This window comes from Dipteris shenzhenensis, chromosome 30 (assembly GCF_047967505.1).
Source record: "Dipteris shenzhenensis isolate YYH24624 ecotype China chromosome 30, Dip_SZ_1.0, whole genome shotgun sequence".
NCBI classification, from domain to species: Eukaryota; Viridiplantae; Streptophyta; class Polypodiopsida; order Gleicheniales; family Dipteridaceae; genus Dipteris; species Dipteris shenzhenensis.
The window spans coordinates 29,285,264-29,290,212 of record NC_141625.1 but is presented as its reverse complement, the minus strand read 5'-3'; the positions used below and the strand labels follow the sequence as shown (position 1 = coordinate 29,290,212).

At 43.8% G+C, this 4,949-nt stretch overlaps 1 pseudogene; it reads left to right on the top strand.

Moving 5' to 3' along the window:
• The first annotated feature begins 227 nt into the window (after positions 1–227).
• Positions 228–1,504, top strand: LOC147881941 (uncharacterized; annotated as a pseudogene).
• The last annotated feature ends 3,445 nt before the right edge of the window (positions 1,505–4,949 follow it).

Sequence of the window (4,949 nt, the reverse complement as noted above, 5' to 3'; positions counted from 1 at the left end):
TACTCGTGAAGTGGTCTTTCTCTTTTTCATGTCATTGGACGGTTTTGTTTTAATGTCAATTTAGGTTTTTCCTAAAACCCTTGAAGTTTTAAGGACAAAAAATTCAAAAAGTAAATCTATGCCAAAATTTGCAGTCTCAAGATTGGAACTTTGTACTAATCATTGGCAGTTCGCAAGAGGCATTAGCGTTAATGCCAAACCTGCTGGCCGTCGATGCTCTCTAGACTATGGAAGTCAAGGGTCAATGGAATCCAGCTGGCCCTCGACACTCTGTAGGAACCCATTTTCCTTCAAAAGCCCCGCAGCCATGCAAGCGTCTTGTCCATCAGTATTCTCCTACAGCCATGCAAGCAACCCCCTACCGCTTCCCGTTCCTCATCTTCACCTTGCTTCTCTTCCTCCTTCAGAACTCGATCACCGCCACAGCCCAGGACTGCACCTCCATCCCTACGTCTGGCTCTGGCCCAGCATTATCAAGGGGGTCAACTATTACCAACTCTTCGAGACCTGGGCGGCTCCCGCGGCTGGCCTTGATATTGTCTCGTACACAACACCTGCTTCGGATTCTCTCTCGGCTTCCGGCATCATCATAGGTCATTATTGCATTGCAATTTGCCAGACCGTCGCACGATATGAATACGAAAAGTATTTAGCTTCGGAAGTAGACGTCTGACTCGGTTGTTTTACTAATAGAAAGCATATATTATACGTCGTATCCGCGATGATTCAGCATAAATATCATTTACAGTTAGTGCGCTTCTTATATCGTTTTGTGTGAGCGTAGAGCTCGAAGTATAGAGCGCTATTCTGTTCTAGAACGATACTTGAGCACCTATGATGACTTCTTTGCAGGCATCATAGTCGAGATATTCTCCGGGACAGCGGTCTACAACAGTGCCGCTGATGGATGCTGGAATGTGCAGGGGAACTTCTGCCTCACAGGCGGTAAGATGATCAACTATGGCTGCGAATGGGGACTCTTCACCCCCGTGAACTTCAAGTTCGGCGCCACCACTCCCGATAGCGACGGGTGGAGCCAGATTGGTGCAGAGCCGTGTGGGTTAGTTCGCTGCTTGTACGTTGGCTCGACCCAGGGAGATCCTCTTTACGCAACGGACTGCGACGATTCTGGCAGTGATGATACCCAGAAATTTATGTTTCTGCCCGTCGGCGGTTCTAATTTCCTATTCATCCACAAGGCCACCGCCCAGTGCTTGTACCTAGCATCGGATGGGATTCGAACTACCACCTGTAACGTCGACGTGAGGCTCAATTCTTACCTATGTACCTCTAACAATAGTAGTAGTAGGGCATTACAAGTTCGTTCGTTCGCTTCGAGTACTTAATTACGTATACTCTTGCACATGGGTTGACTGATGAGATCGATAGACTACTACTTACCGTTCTGCTTTGCGTCCAGGACGAAACACAGCTGTTCCAATGGTGCGACCACGTCTCCGGACAATGTGTCGTTCCAAGCGGGCTTATCTTCAATCCATGTTAAAGATTACCCTCAAAGCGCTTCGAGCTCATTACTACGAAGCACTACGTGCGACAGGGATGAGAGGGGGGCTTCTCATCCCATGGTCACTTGAGAATGCGTATGAGAATGTTTGAGATAACCACCCCCCAACTAAATTCTCTTAAGAGCTGTAGATTGTTTTTACATAAACCCATTTTTTAAAAATAAAATCATTCTTTATTCTTGTACTTGGTAACCTTATTTTCTTGCATTCCCATTTATAGTCATTGTCATCATTGGTATTGCAAATATTGTGTAAAGTTTCATGCATATCATTTTGGTGTGTCTAATTCAACTCATAGGTGTCCCCCACATTATGTTAGTGAAGGGATAGTTAGAGATCACTAGCTCACATGTGAGCCTCCATATGAGGAAGACAATATGCTAAATCTGAGGATCTGAATTCTTAATATTTTGTTCCGCAAGACAGGAGTCCTAGATAGGATGCAAATGACAAGAACCCTATATGCCTCCCAAAGATAAATCAAATAGTGATTCAAGGATGACTAGTTGGTTTTAAATAGGGCTAATTATCTTGACACTAGAGGAAATTAGGCTCCAAAATTGAACTATACACACCATTGAATCTTAGGACACCACAAAAAGACCATACTAGGAAAAATGGGAAAATCCCACATAATTAAAACTCTTCAAATTGGTTAAAATATGCAGTTTTATATCTGTTTTGTTCAATGGAGCTTGCTTGAGATTCTCAACTTATGTTTATTTTATGTTAGTGACTTCTTCTCATGGTTTGTGGAATGTTTACAAGCGAATTGAACTGAATGCATTTGTGTGCATTCAAGTGAGCTAAGGTCGATTTAGTTTGCATGCTACTCACTGTTGTGAATCCTTTTGTTATTAGTTTCCACATTTATGATGTGCTATATACTTGGTTCAACAACCTCATCAATATTTTCTTCTACCTTTGGCTCTAGCTCTGGCATAGGTAGGTCTACCACCTCTTCCATGGACCTAGACATGGGGAGATCTCCATCTCTAGCTTCGCTATGCAAACAATGTGGAACTAGCTCCTGAAGGGAGGAACTAGCCGGCCCCTTCAAGAAAGAACCAAGGAGGGCTAAGCTTGCAATCAGGGAACTGAAAAATGCAACCTACTCAAAGCAATGTGGAAACAACCCCCTAAAGGAAAGGAGTCTTTGAGATGTAATCTATTGAATTATTGATATTCTCCAAATTTTACTTGGGCAATGTATTTGTTTTAGGATAGCACTTTGCAGTAATGCGATTTGTTTTAGTTGGTTGCAGCTCAGAGACACTAGGATTACAAGATGAATGGCATACAATTTTATATATATATATATATATATATATATTTGTATTTATATTTATATATAAATACAACCAAAGAGGGATGTTGTGAGAGAACTTCTTGAGTCTTTTTTCATAAAACATTTGAGTAGCCTCTCGAGATGGTGTAAACAATCCTCTAATTGTCCAAGCATCAATCATAACTTGAAAAAGTCTAGGAAACTGTAGTAGCCCATGTGGCCAATAAATCATTGGACTCCCTTGGTGCTAGTGGGGGGTGGTAATTCCAAGATGAGTTATATTTTGTTGTGGCCCGTAGAGATTCCATTCCGGGACACTATGTGGCTAAGATTTACACCATGTTTGGCACTTAAGAGGGTTCAGGGATATGTGGTATAAGCAGCACTTCTCCAAGACAAGTCTGAGGTATTTCAAGTATTGAGTTCACGCATATGTCATCCAAGAAGACTTCCAAAAAGTCTCGCAGCTACTCTTTAAATACCATGATCAACGTTGGAAGGTAGAAGACACATTGGTCAACCCGAATATCAGTACTCTAGCCGCATACACACCCCACTCGATTGAGAAGGCTGTTTTATGTTGATCTTGCAGGGCGATAGACACTTGGTTGTAACCAGAAAATCCATCTAGGAAGCTATAAGCTTCCTTTCTGGATACCCTTTCTAGGACATGTTTCGTGAATGGCAAGGGGTAGTGGTCACGCCCAATGGTAGCATTAACTTTTTTCAAATCCGTGCATATTGTAATTTTTCCATTTTTTATCATGATGGGTGACACCTAGTCTATATGCTCAAACTCATATATGAATCCCACATCTATGAATTTTTGGATTTCCTCCCTCACTATGAGTGCGTACTTGGGATTCATAGGGTAGGGGCATTGGTGCACCATCCTGGCATCGTCTCGTAGGAGAGCTATCAAAGAGTTCTCCTCATTGGGGGTGAGATCATCGGCGACGAATACAAGTTGGGGGTCCTGCCCTTTTGGAGCTAGGTTTACCTCCTTGACTGAGGCTGGCTGGTCATATCCTTGGGAGCACCCGTCTTTGCGAGATCTCTTGGCCTATTGGTATAAGATCTTGCAATCCTTGATCGTGTAGGCCTTGTAGTGGGTTGGTACCTGTCGTTGGTCTTCCTTTTCTTCCACCTCCTCCTTTATTTCTGCAGGAAAAGTGGTCCTTTTTGCCTTAGCCGAGCTTTTGGATAAAGGGAGTTTCAGACCTGAAGGGGGCTCTTTCATTGCACTTATAGAGCCAACGAGGGAGGTTATCTTACTCACCCTAGATCCCTAATTGGAAGAGAACTCATGGTGAGCGGGAGTGGCACCTACATATGATAGCCTTGATTTGACCCTTAGTGCTCCTTTGCTCACCTCTCGGGGTTTGAGCATGTTAAACATTCTAAGGGGGACCACAAGGGTCAAACCCTCGATCTTGCAGGTAGTGATCTGGAACCCTATTCTCTCTGGGATATCAATGTTGGCTAAGATGTGCATCCAGTTCTGAGACAATTTCGACTCGAGAAGAGGTGCATACCAGAATTCATCGGACTCCTTTTCATCCTCTTCCTTTTCACAGGGTTGGAATAGCTTCAAGAATGTGGTCCAGGCTCTTGTGTCAAATTCTAAGTGTGTAGTCTCGACGGTGTCTCACATGTCATAAGGATGTTGAAGAGATGCTGATGGAGCCTCCACTCCAAGCTACTCCTTGTGAGAGCAATGCAAGGCACGAGCCGTCCTCTTGTGTTACTCAAGCGGCCTCCGGATTGTTGCAATGTGTTTCCACAAGAGAAAGAGGGAAGGGGGAGAGGGAAGAAGAGAGGGGAGAGGGGAGGGAGAAGGACAAGGGAAGAGGAGATCAAAGGGGGATGGAGTGGCAAACACAAGGGCACTACAATGGAAACAAGGGAGCACCCAAAACAATCTTGGAAAAGAAGAGGGAGCTTGTATTCAAACTTGTGCAAACAATAATGAAGACCAAAGTCAACCCTTTGGCCTTTTATACATGTCACCTTTTGAAGGGAGGGCCAACCCTTTTCCTTTTAGCACTCTCCCTCTCTTTACATTAAAAAGGCTCTTGGGCCCATAGGGTGTCAAGGCATATTACTATTATTTTCATCTCTCCCTCCTAGAGCAG